The following is a 17479-nucleotide window of genomic DNA, read 5'->3' as shown; positions in this document are numbered from 1 at the left end:
TCCCTTGTCTCTCTTTTCTACCAGAAAAATGAAAGCCCCGCCATGACCTTGGAGCTCTCCCTTCCAGCCATGGAGGCCCACCTCCAGCTGCAAGGACTTCGCCCGCGGCGCCGGATCCCTCATTCTCCCGCGCCCGCTGGATCCCGCCGCCGCCGTTCTGCACCGAGCAGATGCGTTGTCCCCAGCCTCTCGAGCAGCCGCGTTGACCTGATCCAGAAGTTGTGGTCGAGAGCACGGCAGGAGCGGCGAGCGGGCCGAGGTGCGGCCGCAGCGGCCAGGGGATTTGGCTCGGTAAGGCCAGGGTCGTGGGGGGAGGCGGAAGCGTACGGGTGTTTTTTTCCAGTGAATCGTTTTTTCTTCGCAGATTAACGATAGATTGCGGGTTCAATGCACAAAATCACAAGGGCTTTTCTGCAAATAGTGCGTGATGGTGAACCCGGAGACTCAACCCGTGCTTTATTATTAGGGATATATATATATATATATATATATATATGGTTGCTCAACGTTGAGGCGATCGCGGAGCGCTCTGCTCGCGTCCCTCCGCAGGCGCTCTGCCAGTGGTTGCACATGCACATGATCACATCAGGGGCCCCATATGCATGCGGTTGCGCCGCGCGCGTTGCCACGCGATGCATTTACGTGCGGCACGATGGAGTTACGCGCTGCAAATTAGAACTGCCATCAGGGTCTGCCGATATTCCTAGCCGTCCGGCTTCTCTTTTAATTCCCGCGGCCATTATAACCTTAGTCTCTTTATCCTTTCGATCGCGCCCCACAACACAACAAGCACACCCACGATGAAACATCGAGAGGGCATGTCTAGCGGTGCTCCAATGGAGTTCGCGAGCATAAAGTGGAGACCCACGCGAGGGAGACAGATCTCTCAGTGGTGTACACCATCAACCCGGTCGTGGTAGACGACTACATCAACAGCGTTGAGCAGTCGCTTGCTCGAGACAAGTACAAGGTGGTCGACATCGACCTCCAGTACACCGCCGGCCGTCCCGACATAGATCAGAAGGCTATCGTCGCCCAGTTGTGCATGCGCCATCATGTCCTCACCTACCACTACTGCATGGCCACAGAGCCTTGCGACCATTTCAACAGGTTTGTCAACAGCATCGACTACAAGTTTGCCATGGTGGAAACCACCAAAGATGTAAAAGCGCTCAGGGTTATGGTTGCTAGCTAGCTAGCATGGGCTATTGGCCAATGAAACACGTAGCAGAGGATCAATCAGGCATGATGTATGGTCATTTCGTGCACATCTGGTTGGCTTGCTTCATCGTCGTTGCCGGCTACTACTTGTACATCTGGTTAGCTTGCTTCTTCGTACTTCTACAACAGTACCTTGCTCTGAAGTGGATTTGAGTTTCATTCACTCCCTCCAGATCCTCCCGAGGAGAGGCGCTCCTGACGCGGGAGACCAATGCCCTCACACTGCTGCACCCTGTCGCACCCTTCCTTCTTCTCCTACCTCTCCTCCTCCCTGGATCCTCCCCTGTCTCTCTTTTCTACCAGAAAAATGAAAGCCCCGCCATGACCTTGGAGCTCTCCCTGCCAGCCATGGAGGCCCACCTCCAGCTGCAAGGACTTCGCCCGCGGCGCCGGATCCCTCATTCTCCCGCGCCCGCTGGATCCCGCCGCCGCCGTTCTGCACCGAGCAGATGCGTTGTCCCCAGCCTCTCGAGCAGCCGCGTTGACCTGATCCAGAAGCTGCAGTCGAGAGCACGGCAGGAGCGGCGAGCGGGTAGAGGTGCGGCCGCGGCGGCGGGCGGGTTGAGGTCAGCCGCGGCGGCTAGGGGATTTGGCTCGGCAAGGCCAGAGTCGTGGGGGAGGCGGAAGCGTACGGGTGTTTTTTCCAGCGAACCGTTTTTTCTTCGCAGATTAATGATAGATTGCGGGTTCAATGCATAAAATCACAGGGGCTTTTCTGCAAACAGTGCGCGACGATGAACCCGGAGACTCAATCCGTGCTTTATTATTAGGGATATATATATATGGTTGCTCGACGTTGAGGCGATCGCGGAGCGCTCTGCTCGCGTCCCTCCGCACGCGCTCTGCCAGCGGTTGCGCATGCGCATGATCACATCAGGGGCCCCATATGCATGCGGTTGCACCGCGCGCGTTGCCACGCGATGCATTTACGTGCGGCACGATGGAGTTACACGCTGCAAATTAGAACTGCCATCAGGGTCTGCCGATATTCCTAGCCATCCGGCTTCCCTTTTAATTCCCGCGGCCATTATAACCTTAGTCTCTTCATCCTTTCGATCGCGCCCCACAACACAACAAGCACACCCACGATGAAACATCGAGAGGGCATGTCTAGCGGTGCTCCAATGGAGTTCGTCAAGCATAAAGTGGAGACCCACGCGAGGGAGACAGATCTCTCAGTAGTGTACACCATCAACCCGGCCGTGGTGGACGACTACATCAACAGCGTTGAGCAGTCGCTTGCTCGAGACAAGTACAAGGTGGTCGACATCGACCTCCAGTACACCGCCGGCCGTCCCGACATATATCAGAAGGCTGCCGTCGCCCAGTTGTGCATGCGCCATCATGTCCTCACCTACCACTACTGCATGGCCACAGAGCCTTGCGACCATTTCAACAGGTTTGTCAACAGCATCGACTACAAGTTTTCCATGGTGGAAACCACCAAAGATGTAAAAGCGCTCAGGGTTATGGGCTTGGCCTGCTAGAACATTATGGAAATCTGTGAGCACTACAGGGTCTGGGACAGCATGAAGAAGGACTCCCTGGTTGAACTTGCCTCGGCCATCATCAACCCATACTACGAAAAGATGAAGCATGATGCCCAGAGAAAAATTCCCGTATCCTAGCACATGGCCTGGATGCGGCAACTGGATGAACCTCACCTCAGTTCCGCGGCCAAGATCGTGTACACATGCTATGAGATGCACAGGCGGACCGTTGACATGTGGAAGTGCCTTGTTACCCAAATCGACGAGCCCGGATCGAGCCACAAGCAGAGCAAGCGTCACAAGAAGTAGATGATGATCAGATGATCGTTTATGCTAGTTAATCATGCATGTAATATATAGTTTACTTTATTGGTGTGTGGAAATGTCATGTGTGTAGTAGCCACCTATGTAATTATGCATGTAATAGTTTACTTTGGTGTGTGCAAATGCCATGTTGTAGTAGCCACCTATGTAAGTGGATGTTCAATTTGGTTATGCAACCATGTCCTTATAAGTGTGTGTGTATATATGTTGTTGTTCTGTATGCAATCCCATCGCACAACACACACATCTTATTAGGAGCGACCGTCTGTGTTATTATAGGTCTTCGCACACATTTCTGATTATAGACTTGTTTGCCGCGTATCACACACATCTTGTTATATTGAACCATTTCTATTCTCTTGTCTCAACACAAATAGTTCATCCGAGTGAACCGCATGCCGTATATCACGCACACCTTGATCTGGCTGACCATTTATTTTGTGTTGCCGAATCACAAACAGTTCATCCAAGTGAACCGTATGCTGTATATCGCACACACCTTCATCTGGCTATCCATTTCTTTTGTTCCTCCTCATCGCAAACAGTTCATTGAACTGAATCGTATGCCCTGCATCACACACGCAACTAAAATCTGAACCGTGTTTGATGCATCCTCCATCGCAAACGTTTTGCACCTTTTTGACGCATTTTTTACACCACTGTTTGAGATTATTGCATCGCACACAGTTTCGTCGAAGGGTATCTGATCGTAGTATCGCGTTAGTAGCATCCTGTAGTAGTGATTCCTCTAATGGGTAGACACCTATTTTGGTTGCTGTTGATTATGTTATTAAATGGGTAGAAGCTATTCCAACTAGTAGTGTTGATCACAACACTTCCATTAAAATTCTTAAAGAAGTTATTTTCCCAAGGTTTGGAGTCCCTACATATTTAATGACTGATGGTGGTTCACACTTTATTCATGGTGCTTTCCGAAAAATGCTTGCTAAATATGATGTTAACCATAGAATTGCATCATCCTATCATCCTCAACCTAGTGGTAAAGTTGAACTTAGCAATAGAGAAATAAAATTAATATTACAAAAAACTGTTAATAGGTCCCGAAAGAATTGGTCTAAGAAATTGGATGGTGCACTTTGGGCCTATAGAACAGCATATAAAAATCCTATGGGTGTGTCTCCTTAGAAAATGGTTTATGGAAAAGCCTGTCATTTGCCTCTTGAGTTAGAACATAAAGCTTATTGCGCAATTAAGGAACTCAACTATGATTTCAAACTTGCGGGTGAAAAGAGGTTATTTGATATTAGCACACTAAATGAATGGAGAACCCAAGCCTATGTTAATGCCAAGTTATTTAAAGAAAAAGTTAAAAGATGGCATGACAAAAGAATACAAATGCAGGAATTTAAAATTGGTGAATATGTCCTATTGTACAACTCTCATTTCAGATTCTTTGCAGCAAAGCTCCTCTCTAAATGGGAACGACCATATTTCGTCGAGGAGGTTTATCATTCTGTAGCCATCAAAATAAATAACTCGGACGGTTGTCAATGGGCAAAGAATTAAACACTATATATTAGGTATGCCTATTAATGTTGAAAGCAATATTATCCAAACAATGACACCGGAGGATCACATGAAAGAAACCTTCCGGAACACTCCATAATAACCAAAAAAAGAAGAGGTATGTGATACGGTAAGTAAAAGGACTCCAAAAAATCCACAAAAATATTTTTTGTCAGTTTTTGAATATTTCAAAAATTAGGAAAATAAGAAACAACCAGGAAGGCACTCGAGGGGGGCACAAGACACCAGGGCACGCCTAGGCCCCTGGCATGCCCAGGTGGGTTGTGCCCACCTCGGGAACTTTCCGGACTCCGTTTTTCTCCTATTTGCTTGTTTCCCAAGATAAAAATATTTATATACCCCCCGAAAGCATTGACCATCGTATCGTGGAGAAATCTCCTATTCTTCTTTCTTGCTGTTTTCTGGCAGATCTGAAAATATATCATCTCAAGACTCAAAGGGTGAGAGCTATTTTGATGATTATATGGCAAACCCCAAGGTGTACGGAGATGTGGAACATTATGGTTGGACCATGGAGGAAGAAGAAGACTATGATCCGAAAGGGTAAGAAGAGACAAGCTCAGATGAAGATGAAGTTCCATTACCCCAACCTGGGGACATGCACGTGGAATTCAAGAAATCGAGTATCCCCAATAAAGCAAAGAAACCTAAGATCCAATTTGTCCCTTTTCATCTCTTGCGGGAAAATAAGCAGGAATTATGCAAAAAGATACTGAATCTTGAGCAGGAGATCACTGAATTGAGGGAGGAAAATTCCATCCTCAAGCATAAGCTGAGGAAGAACAACACTCATGCAACCACATCATCACCACCACCTTCTTCATCACCAAAAGATACTTGAGTTCATGGTATGGAAACTCCCCCTGGCTTGTGCCAAGCTTAGGGGAGGTGTACCGGTATCGTATCACCACCATTATCTTTGCCTTTATCTATTTTAGCTCGATCTTTAGTTATCTTTTGATTTAGTTCAATAAAATGTTTAGTTCGGTCCTTTCTTTTGAGTGCTTGCTTTGTGATATATCTATGTAATCATGTTCAAGATATATAATAAAGCTTAGTTTATGTATTACTTTCTTTATTTTTATGTTTCAATAAAAAGAAAGAGAAATAAATGAAAAAGATCATATGCTAATCTTATGGTGAGTAATGACATCACATAAGGAAAAGTATATGTGGTAAAATTCATTGGAGATTGACAAACATAGCATTGGTCAATGATGCAATTCATGAAAGAATTAATAAGGGAAGAGAGGATTAACATGCAAATACACTATCTTGGACATCTTTTATGATTGCGAGCCCCCATCAAAATATTATATGCCAAAATTGTTGACGCTGGACAAGGACGACAACGTAATGATTTATGCTTGTTCATATTCACATAAAAGTTATATTTTCATAGATCCTTTAACATGTGGTTCTTGCCCAATATCTTTGCTAGCCAAAAATTCCGCACTAAGTAGAGATACTACTTGTGCATCCAAAACCCTTAAACCCAAATCTTGTTTTGAGAGTCCACCATACCTACCTATGGATTGAGTAAGATCCTTCAAGTAAGTTGTCATCGGTGCAAAAAGGCAATAAAATTGCTTCTAAATGTGTTATATCATTTGGTGTAAGAGAAAGTTGAGCATTATACGAACTTGTGATGGCAAAATAATAAAAGCGACAGACTGCATAATAAAGGTTGCTATCATAAGGGGCAATATAATGTGACGTTCTTTTGCACTAAGAGATTGAGCATAGAACCAAAAAGCGCATGGAAACCTCTGCTTCCCTCTACGAAGGGCCTATCTTTTACTTTCATGTATACAATTTTATTGTTGGGGAACGTAGTAATTTCAAAAATTTCCTACGCACACACAAGATCATGGTGATGCATAGCAACGAGAGGGGAGAGTGTTGTCTATGTACCCTCGTAGACCGTCCGCGGAAGCGTTATATCAACGTGGTTGATGTAGTCGTACGTCTTCATGATTCGGCCGATCCAAGTACCGAAAGCACAGCACCTCCGAGTTCTGCACATGTTCGGCTCGGTGACGTCCTCGCCTTCTCGATCCAGCAAGAGGGGCGAAGTAGTAGATGAGTTCCGGCAGCACGACGGCGTGGTGATGGTGTTTGGTGAAGAACAATCTCCGCAGGGCTTCGCCTAAGCACTACGAAAACTAGGACGGAGGATAAACTAGAGGGGACGGGGTTGCCGGCACACGGCTTGGTGTTTCTTGATGTGTCTTGGGTGCTAGCCCTACCCCTCTATTTATATGTTGAGCCTTGGGGTCGAAACTTGGAGTAAAAGCCTCCACAAAGTCGGTTTCACCCGAAAGGCAAGAGTCCTTCTCGGACTCTAGGGCCAGACGCCAGGGTTCCCGACGTCTGGACCCATACGCCAGGGACTCTAGCGTCTGGCCCCTGGACTCCGCAAAACTTCCTTTTGCGCTTTCCAAAAACTTTGTGGGCTTTCCCCTTTGGCCCAAATAAAGTGTTCTCGTACCCAAACATTTCGGGAAACATCCGGAACCCCTTCCGGTGAATTTCGGAACCCTTCCGGTGACCAAACACTATTATCCCATATATCAAACTTTATCTCGGGACCATTCCGGAGTTCCTCGTCATGTCCGTGATCTCATCCCGGACTCCGAACAACATTCGGTCACCAACATACATAACTCATATAGTACTATATCGTCAACGAACGTTAAGCGTGCGGACCCAACGGGTTCGAGAACTATGTAGACATGACCGAGACACCTCTCTGGTCAATAACCAATAGCGGGACCTGGATGCCCATATTGGCTCCTACATATTCTACGAAGATCTTTATCCGTCAGACCGCATAACAACATATGTTGTTCCCTTTGTCATCGGTATGTTACGTGCCCGAGATTCGATCATCGGTATCTCAATACCTAGTTCAATCTCGTTACTGGCAAGTCTCTTTACTCGTTCCGTAATACATCATCTCGCAACTAACTCATTAGTTGCAATGCTTGCAAGGCTTATAGTGATGTGCATTACCGAGTGGGTCCAGAGATACCTCTCCGACAATCGGAGTGACAAATCCTAATCTCGAAATACGGCAACCCAACAAGTACCTTTGGAGACACCTGTAGAGCATCTTTATAATCACCCAGTTACGTTGTGACGTTTGGTGGCACACAAAGTGTTCCTCCGGTAAACAGGAGTTGCATAATCTCATAGTCATAGGAACATGTATAAGTCATGAAGAAAGCAATAGCAACAAACTAAACAATCAAGTGCTAAGCTAACGGAATGGGTCAAGTCAATCACATAATTCTCCTAATGATGTGATCCCGTTAATCAAATGACAACTCATGTCTATGGTTAGGAAACTTAACCATGTTTGATCAATGAGCTAGTCAAGTAGTGGCATACTAGTGACACTTTGTTTGTCTATGTATTCACACATGTATTATGTTTCCGGTTAATACAATTCTAGCATGAATAATAAACATTTATCATGAAATAAGGAAATAAATAATAACTTTATTATTGCCTCTAGGGCATATTTCCTTCAGTCTCCCACTTGCACTAGAGTCAATAATATAGATTACACAGTAATGATTCTAACACCCATGGAGCCTTGGTGTTGATCATGTTTTGCTCGTGGAAGAGGCTTAGTCAACGGGTCTGCAACATTCAGATCCGTATGTATCTTGCAAATTTCTATGTCTCCCACCTGGACTAAATCCCGGATGGAATTGAAGCGTCTCTTGATGTGCTTGGTTCTCTTGTGAAATCTGGATTCCTTCGCCAAGGCAATTGCACCAGTATTGTCACAAAAGATTTTCATTGGACCCGATGCACTAGGTATGACACCTAGATCGGATATGAACTCCTTCATCCAGACTCCATTTGCTGCTTCCGAAGCAGCTATGTACTCCGCTTCACACGTAGATCCTGCCACGACTCTTTGTTTAGAACTGCACCAACTAACAGCTCCACCGTTTAATATAAACACGTATCCGGTTTGCGATTTAGAATCGTCCGGATCAGTGTCAAAGCTTGCGTCAACATAACCATTTACGATGAGATCTTTGTCACCTCCATAAACAAGAAACATATCCTTAGTCCTTTTCAGGTATTTCAGGATGTTCTTGACCGTTGTCCAGTGATCCACTCCTGGATTACTTTGGTACCTCCCTACTAGACTTATAGCAAGGCACACATCAGGTCTGGTACACAGCATTGCATACATGATAGAGCTTATGGCTGAAGCATAGGGAACATCTTTCATCTTCTCTCTATCTTCTGGAGTGGTCGGGCATTGAGTCTTACTCAACTTCACACCTTGTAACACAGGCAAGAACCCTTTCTTTGCTTGATCCATTTTGAAATTTTTCAAAACTTTGTCAAGGTATGTGCTTTGTGAAAGTCCAATTAAGCGTCTTGATCTATCTCTATAGATCTTGATGCCCAATATATAAGCAGCTTCACCGAGGTCTTTCATAGAAAAACTTTTATTCAAGTATCCCTCTATGCTATCCAGAAATTCTATATCATTTCCAGTCAGCAATATGGCATCCACATATAATATCAGAAATGCTACAGAGCTCCCACTCACTTTCTTTTAAATACAGGCTTCTCCAAAAGTTTGTATAAAACCAAATGCTTTGATCACACTATCAAAGCGTTTATCCCAACTCCGAGAGGCTTGCACCAGTCCATAAATGGATCGCTGGAGCGTGCACACTTTGTTAGCTCCCTTTGGATCGACAAAACCTTCTGGTTGCATCATATACAAATCTTCTTCCAAAAATCCATTCAGGAATGCAGTTTTGACATCCATGTGCCAAATTTCATAATCATAAAATGCGGCAATTGCTAACATGATTCGGACAGACTTAAGCATCGCTACGGGTGAGAAGGTCTCATCGTAGTCAATCCCTTGAACTTGTCGAAAACCTTTTGCAACAAGTCGAGCTTTATAGACAGTAACATTACCGTCATCGTCATTCTTCTTCTTGAATATCCATTTATTCTCAATTGCTTGCCGATCAACGGGCAAGTCAACCAAAGTCCACACTTTGTTCTCATACATGGATCCCATCTCAGATTTCATGGCCTCAAGCCATTTTGCAGAATCTGGACTCACCATCGCTTCTTCATAGTTTGTAGGTTCGTCATGGTCTAGTAACATAATTTCCAGAACAGTATTACCGTACCACTCTGGTGCGGATCTTACTCTGGTTGACCTACGAGGTTCAGTAACAACTTGATCTAAAGTTTCATGATCATCATCATTAACTTCCTCACTAATTGGTGTAGGTGTCGCAGAAACCATTTTCTGTGATGAACTACTTTCCAATAAGGGAGCAGGTACAGTTACCTCATCAAGTTCTACTTTCCTCCCGCTCACTTCTTTCGAGAGAAACCCCTTCTCTAGAAAAACTCCGAATTTAGCAACAAAAGTCTTGCCTTCGGATCTGTGATAGAAGGTGTACCCAACAGTCTCCTTTGGGTATCCTATGAAGACACATTTCTCCGATTTGGGTTCGAGCTTATCAGGTTGAAGCTTTTTCACATAAGCATCGCAGCCCCAAACTTTCAGAAACGACAACTTTGGTTTCTTACCAAACCATAGTTCATAAGGCATCGTCTCAACGGATTTCGATGGTGCCCTATTTAAGGTGAATGCGGCCGTCTCTAAAGCATATCCCCAAAACGATATATAGTGGTAAATCAGTAAGAGACATCATAGATCGCACCATATCTAGTAAAGTACGATTACGATGTTTGGACACACCATTACGCTGTGGTGTTCCAGGTGGCGTGAGTTGCGAAACTATTCCGCATTGTTTCAAATGAAGACCAAACTCATAACTCAAATATTCTCCTCCATGATCAGATCGTAGATACTTTATTTTCTTGTTACGATGATTTTCAACTTCACTCTGAAATTCTTTGAACTTTTCAAATGTTTCAGACTTATGTTTCATTAAGTAGATATACCCATATCTGCTTAAATCATCTGTGAAGGTGAGAAAATAACGATATCTGCCACGAGCCTCAACATTCATTGGACCACATACATCTGTATGTATGATCTCCAACAAATCTGTTGCTCTCTCCATAGTTCCGGAGAACGGCGTTTTAGTCATCTTGCCCATGAGGCACGGTTCGCAAGTACCAAGTGATTCATAATCAAGTGGTTCCAAAAGTCCATCAGTATGGAGTTTCTTCATGCGCTTTACTCCGATATGACCTAAACGGCAGTGCCACAAATAAGTTGCACTATCATTATCAACTCTGCATCTTTTGGCTTCAATATTATGAATATGTATATCACCACTATCGAGATATAGTAAAAATAGACCACTCTTCAAGGGTGCATGACCATAAAAGATATTACTCATATAAATAGAACAACCATTATTCTCTGATTTAAATGAATAACCGTCTCGCATCAAACAAGATCCAGATATAATGTTCATGCTCAACGCTAGCACCAAATAACAATTATTTAGGTCTAATACTAATCCCGAAGGTAGATGTAGAGTAGCGTGCCTACCGCGATCACGTCGACTTTGGAACCATTTCCCACGCGCATCGTCACCTCGTCCTTAGCTAATCTTCGCTTAATCCGTAGCCCCTGTTTCGAGTTGCAAATGTTAGCAACAGAACCAGTATCAAATACCTAGGTGCTACTGCGAGCATTAGTAAGGTGCACATCAATAACATGTATATCACATATACCTGTGTTCACTTTGCCATCCTTCTTATCCGCCAAATACTTGGGGCAGTTCCGCTTCCAGTGACCAGTCTGCTTGCAGTAGAAGCACTCAGTCTCAGGCTTAGGTCCAGACTTGGGTTTCTTATCCTGAGCAGAAACTTGTTTGCTGTTCTTCTTGAAGTTCCCCTTCTTCTTCCCTTTGCCCTTTTTCTTGAAACTGGTGGTCTTATTGACCATCAACACTTGATGCTCCTTCTTGATTTCTACCTCCGCGGCCTTTAGCATCGCGAAGAGCTCAGGAATTGTCTTATTCATCCCTTGCATATTATAGTTCATCACGAAGCTTTTGTAGCTTGGTGGCAGTGATTGAAGAACTCTGTCAATGACACTATCAACAGGAAGATTAACTCCCAGTTGAGTCAAGTGATTATGATACCCAGACATTTTGAGTATATGTTCACTGACAGAACTATTCTCCTCCATCTTGCAGCTATAGAACTTATTAGAGACTTCATATCTCTCAATCCGGGCATTTGCTTGAAATATTAACTTCAACTCCTGGAACATCTCATATGCTCCATGACGTTCAAAACGTCGTTGAAGACCCGGTTCTAACTATCGAGTAGTCATCAGCTTTGCTCTGCCAGACGTTCATAACATCTGGTGTTGCTCCTGCAGCACGCGTGGCACTTAGCGGTGCTTCCAGGGCGTAATTCTTCTATGCAGCAATGAGGATAATCCTCAAGTTACGGACCCAGTCCGTGTAATTGCTACCATCATCTTTCAACTTTGCTTTCACAAGGAACGCATTAAAATTCAACGGAACAACAGCATGGGCCATCTATCCACAATCAACATAGACAAGGAAGATACCACCAGGTACTAAGTTCATGATAAATTTAAGTTCAATTTAATCATATTATTTAAGAACTCCCACTTAGATAGACATCCCTCTAATCCTCTAAGTGATCACGTGATCCATATCAACTAAACCATGTCCGATCATCACGTGAGATGGAGTAGTATCAACGGTGAACATCACTATGTTGATCATATCTACTATATGATTCACGCTCGACCTTTCGGTCTCCGTGTTCCGAGGCCATATCTGTTATATGCTAGGCTCGTCAAGTTTAACCCTAGTATTCCGCAAATGCAACTGTTCACCCGTTGTATTTGAACATAGAGCCTATCACACCCGATCATCACGTGGTGTCTCAGCACGAAGAACTTTCGCAACGGTGCATACTCAGGGAGAACACTTATACTTCGATAATTTAGTGAGGGATCATCTTATAATGCTACCGTCAAGCAAAGCAAGATAAGATGCATAAAAGATAAACATCACATGCCATCAATATAAGTGATATGATATGGCCATCATCATCTTGTGCTTGTGATCTCCATCTCCGAAGCACCTTCATGATCACCATCGTCACCGACACGACACCTTGATCTCCATCGTAGCATCGTTGTCGTCTCGCCGATCTTATGCTTCCACGACTATCGCTACCGCTTAGTGATAAAGTAAAGCATTACAGGGCGATTGCATTGCATATAATAAAGAGAAAACCATATGGCTCCTGCCAGTTGCCGATAACTCGGTTACAAAACATGATCATCTCATACAATAAAATTTAGCATCATGTCTTGACCATATCACATCACAACATGCCCTGCAAAAACAAGTTAGACGTCCTCTACTTTGTTGTTGCAAATTTTACGTGGCCGCTAAGGGCTTAGCAAAAACCGTTCTTTCCTACGCATCAAAACCACAACGATAGTTTGTCAAGTTGGTGCTGTTTTAACCTTCGCAAGGACCGGGCGTAGCCACACTCGGTTCGACTAAAGTTGGAGAAACTGACACCCGCCAGCCACCTATGTGCAAAGCACGTCGGTAGAACCAGTCTCGCGTAAGCGTACGCGTAATGTCGGTCCGGGCCGCTTCATCCAACAATACCGTCGAACCAAAGTATGACATGCCGGTAAGCAGTATGACTTATATTGCCCACAACTCACTTGTGTTCTACTCGTGCATATGACATCTACGCATAAAACCTGGCTCTGATACCACTATTGGGGAACGTAGTAATTTCAAAAATTTCCTACGCACACGCAAGATCATGGTGATGCATAGCAACGAGAGGGGAGAGTGTTGTCTACGTACCCTCATAGACCGTTTGCGGAGGCATTATATCAACGCGGTTGATGTAGTCGTACGTCTTCACGATCCGACCGATCCAAGTACCGAAAGCACGGCACCTCCGATTTCTGCACATGTTCGGCTCGGTGACGTCCTCGCCTTCTCGATCCAGCAAGAGGGGCGAAGTAGTAGATGAGTTCCGGCAGCACGACGGCGTGGTGACGGTGTTTGGTGAAGAACAATCTCCGCAGGGCTTCGCCTAAGCACTACGAAATCTAGGATGGAGGATAAACTAGAGGGGACGGGGTTGCCGGCACACGGCTTGGTGTTTCTTGATGTGTCTTGGGTGCTAGCCGTACCCCTCTATTTATATGTTGAGCCTTGGGTCGAAACTTGGAGTGAAAGCCTCCACAAAGTCGATTTCACCCGAAAGGCAAGAGTCCTTCTCGGACTCCAGGGCCAGACGCTAGGGTTCCCGGCGTCTAGACCCAGACGCCAGGGACCCTGGCGTCTGGCCCCTGGACTCCAAAAAACTTCCTTTTGCGCTTTCCAAAAACCTTGTGGGCTTTCCCCTTTGGCCCAAATAAAGTGTTCTCGTACCCAAACATTTCGGGAAACATCCGGAACCCCTTCCGGTGACCAAACACTATTATCCCATATATCAAACTTTATCTCCGGACCATTCCGGAGTTCCTCGTCATGTCCGTGATCTCATCCCGGACTCCGAACAACATTCGGTCACCAACATACATAACTCATATAGTACTATATCGTCAACGAACGTTAAGCGTGCGGACCCTACGGGTTTGAGAACTATGTAGACATGATCGAGACACCTCTCTGGTCAATAACCAATAGCGGGACCTGGATGCCCATATTGGCTCCTACATATTCTACGAAGATCTTTATCGGTCAGACCGCATAACAACATACGTTATTCCCTTTGTCATCGGTATGTTACTTGTCCGATATTCGATTGTTGGTATCTCAATACCTAGTTCAATCTCATTACCGGCAAGTCTCTTTACTCGTTCCGTAATACATCATCCCACAACTAACTCATTTGTTGCAATGCTTGCAAGGCTTATAGTGATGTGCATTACCGAGTGGGCCCAAAGATACCTCTCCGACAATCGGAGTGACAAATCCTAATCTCGAAATACGGCAACCCAACAAGTACCTTTGGAGACACCTGTAGAGCACCTTTACAATCACCTAGTTACGTTGTGACGTTTGGTGGCACACAAAGTGTTCCTCCGATAAACGGGAGTTGCATAATCTCATAGTCATAGGAACATGTATAAGTCATGAAGAAAGCAATAGCAACAAACTAAATGATCAAGTGATAAGCTAACGGAATCAGTCAAGTCAATCACATAATCCTCCTAATGATGTGATCCCGTTAATCAAATGACAACTCATGTCTATGGTTAGGAAACTTAACCATCTTTGATCAACGAGCTAGTCAAGTAGAGGCATACTAGTGACACTCTGTTTGTCTATGTATTCACACATGTATTATGTTTCCGGTTAATACAATTCTAGCATGAATAATAAACATTTATCATGAAATAAGGAAATAAATAATAACTTTATTATTGCCTCTAGGGCATATTTCCTTCATTTATGCAAGAGTCAAAGTATTCTTTTCCATTCCTTTTTATTTTCTCTTTTGCAAGCATCACGTGGTGAGGAAAGATCTAGGCACATATATCTAGTTGGATATGGGTGGGCATGAGTTATTATTGTTGACATCACCCTTGAGGTGAATACGTTGGGAGGTGAAACTATAAGCCCCTATATTTCCATGTTTCCGGTTGAAACTTTTTGCTCATGTGTATGCAGTGAGTGTTAGCAATCATAGAAAAACTATATGATGGTTGAGTATGTGGACTTGCCAAAAGGCTCCGATAGGTGACCCTTCCTGAAAAGATGATGAATTGTAGTTACAAGTTGACTAAGAACATAGTTTGTTGGTTTCCAATAGAGTTTATGCTTTATACTTCAATGTTGTGATGAATTATTACTTGATCATGAGAAGTTATATGATAGAAGATATATGATAAAAGTTATATATGTGATAAATTTTTACGATAAAGTTTATTGTTCTTATAATAACATGCATGATGCTTCTATGTCCGTATTTTGTTTTTATCGACACCCCTCTCTCTAAGCATGTGGACATGTTTTTCGATTTCGGCTTTCGCTTGAGAACAAGCGAGATCTAAGCTTGGGGGAGTTGATACGTCTATTTTGCATCATGTTTTCCTACTGTTATTTATAATGTTTTTATGCATAATAATGCTTTTTGGTGTATTTCTAATGCCTTTTCTCCCATAATATGTAAGGTTTATGTAGCACCCCGAGACCGATGTGCCAGGTGTCTTCCAGTTGTTCGCCGTCGTTGCCATGTCATTTGCTTGCGTGTTGCATCTTGCCATGTCATCATCCGCATTGCATCATCGTGTTTTCAAAACTTGCATCCGTCCTGGCCTCCTCATTCTCTTCGTTGTCCGTTCTGAGCCCTAACACACTTGCACGCGCCCGCGGCACGTCCGAAATATTATTTTATAAGTGGCCGGAAAAATGTTCTCGGAATGGGTTGAAAGTTGGCATGCGGTGTTGTTATGTTATGGGTAGGCCGCCTGCCAAGTTTCATCGCATTCGGAGTGTGTTTGATGCCCCAACGGATAACTATAGCGACATTATAGTCGGTCAAAACGTCGGGCGTTTTCGGTCTCCGAAAACAGTTGACGGGCTGCACTCCTCAGCCCACTACCACTCACCGCCAGGCCCTACCTAATCTCTCGTCAACCCGCGACCCTCCTCGCGCGCGTGCCCGAAAGCTGTCTCGGACCCGACCCGGGCAGTCGTCACTATTGGATCCGGATCATCCCCTAACGTCTACAAAACGTCTCCGTTTTCTTATTTGGGCTCACTAGCCTATTTTTCCCGACCGTCCGATTACGATCGGAAGGACGGATTAGCCCCTACCCAAAAATCTCCTGCTATATATATAGGTCCAACCCTAAATTTTAGAGAGATGTCACATCCATCCTTCTCTGCCGCCGCCACCCTCTTCCTTGGGATCGCTCCCGATCCAAAATCCTCCAACCAACCACTTCTCCTCGATCCAAATCCTTCCCGACCACCGCCCTTGTTTTCCGCCGCTCACCCTGTTTTTCAGCGCCGAGCCAACCAGCCCCTCCCCCTCGATCCAACTCCACCTCACCCGATGCCTTCTTCCCCCCCTGCCCGAGTGCGCCCGTCCTTGCAGCTCCGCCATGAACAGCCGCGCCATCCTCTTGCCTGCGCCCCACGCCGAGCTCGTCCTCGAGCACGCCGCCACCTGTAGTTTCCACGGCCGCCGACCACGACCAGCTCCGCCAGACCGGCCTCGCCCCATGCTTTCCCTCCTTCCTTTTCTTTCTCCCTCTCTCTTTTCTTACCTCTCTCCTCGTCATGACAGGAGCAGCCATGGCACCCAAGTGCCTCGAGTTCGTCAGCCCGTCGGATGGATTCAGCTCGCGCCCCTCTCTCTGGACCTGCGGGAAACATGGAGCCCGAAGCCATGGCCGCGCCTCCCGTTTTCCTCGACCCCGGCGTTGCCAAGTTCCTCGTCGCCGGACGCCGATGCCCCGCCTCAAGCCACTGCCGCCGGCCACCGAGACCACCCTGACCTCGACCTGGACCGCTCCTTGGACCCCGTCGTCCTCCAACTTCCCTGCAGCCTCGCGCCACCGGAGAACCGAGCCTCCTCTGCCCCACTTCTCCTCCCGTCACCTCCGCCTCGTTCCAGGGAGGGACACCCCCGAGCCGCCGCACTATCTTCCGGATCCGCCGTCCTCCGCCAAGCTCCTGCCGCTGCCGCTTCCTTGCAAGTCCAACCGCGCGCCCAGCTCTCCTGCTTCGAGCGCAGTCGAGTCCTGCTTCCCCTGCGCGTGCTCCCTCCAAGTCGTTCAGATCGAGCAGGGCGCCCGCGTTGACCTCGCTCAGCCTCTGCTTCGATTCGATCCTGCCAAGCTGCCTCCTCACGCACCTCCACGTGGGCCATGCCCCGAA

Source organism: Triticum urartu, chromosome 6A (assembly GCF_056163025.1).
Source record: "Triticum urartu cultivar PI428250 chromosome 6A, HENAU_Tu73, whole genome shotgun sequence".
NCBI classification, from domain to species: Eukaryota; Viridiplantae; Streptophyta; class Magnoliopsida; order Poales; family Poaceae; genus Triticum; species Triticum urartu.
This window is presented reverse-complemented; position numbering follows the sequence as displayed.